The sequence below is a fragment of the Echinops telfairi genome, unplaced genomic scaffold (assembly GCF_000313985.2).
Source record: "Echinops telfairi isolate 266 unplaced genomic scaffold, ASM31398v2 ScPeMD7_36;HRSCAF=134, whole genome shotgun sequence".
Lineage (NCBI taxonomy): Eukaryota > Metazoa > Chordata > Mammalia > Afrosoricida > Tenrecidae > Echinops > Echinops telfairi.
In genome coordinates, this window is record NW_022103934.1 from 2,317,156 (window position 1) to 2,318,235 (window position 1,080).

The 1,080-nt window shown below is 40.4% G+C and overlaps 1 pseudogene; it reads left to right on the forward strand.

The window, feature by feature from the left end:
- Window positions 1-1,080, forward strand: part of LOC123521680 — a 24,863-nt pseudogene that overhangs the window by 2,768 nt on the left and 21,015 nt on the right.

Sequence of the window (1,080 nt, forward strand, 5' to 3'; positions counted from 1 at the left end):
GGTGACTCTATTAGGAATCAAGAGCATAAGACCCAGTCATTGGTTTTCTTAGGGTTACTGAAGAGACTCTTCAAATGCAGGAAGAGATAAAGATTCCTTGTCAATAGACAGTTGACCATAGATGTATGGATTCCTTTTGGGAGCTTTAATTCCATTGGTCTATATGTATATTATGGTCCCGAGGTGCTGTGATGGTTAACCATCAGGCTGCTATCTACATGGTCAGCAGTTCAAAACTACCAGTAGCTCTGAAGGAGAAAGACTGGGCTTTCTACTTCCATAAACAGCTACAATTTCATAAACCCACCGAGGGTCACTTGAATGAGCTTTGACTCAATGGTAGTAAATTTGAGATATATCTATTATCATATTTGTTGGCTTTCATCCCATTCACCTCTAAGTGGATTATTGCACTAGCAGGCTTTGTCCCACCCACCAGAAAAGCAACTCACTGCCAGCCAGTGACTCAAGTGCATTCTCTGAAAATTCAGTGTTGTCAAGTCGAATCCGACTCATAGTGACCCTAGAGATCAGCATAGAATTGCCCCTATGAATTTTTGAGGCTATAACTGGTTACAGATGTCTAAAGCTCATCTCTCTCCATCAGAGAACCTAGTGGTTTCTATTGCTGACCTTGTGGTTAGCAGTGAAACACGTAGCCCACTATGCCTCCGGGTTCCTGTTCAGATTCATATCAATCCTATATAGGGTTTCTGAGGTTCTAAATCTGTATAAGAACATATTCTTTTGTATTTCTTCTATGGAGGGACTGGTGGATTTGAACCACCCATGCTTTAATTTCCATACCTCTTTTGCATGATTTGAAATTAGGAAATATCACTCATCCTTTAATCTTGAAGATTACATTAGACTACCAAAATCAAACTCACTGCCATCATGTCAATGCTAAATCATAACGACTATACTGTTTACAGGAAGAGAAAGATCAGTCTTTATCCTGCCGGTGGTTTCAAACTGCTGACCATGTGATTCACAGCCCAGTGGTAACCCCTCTGCCACCAAGGTAGAATCATAAAATTTTAACTCAGTGAAGTAAATCTCGGATACTAACAAGCCCTT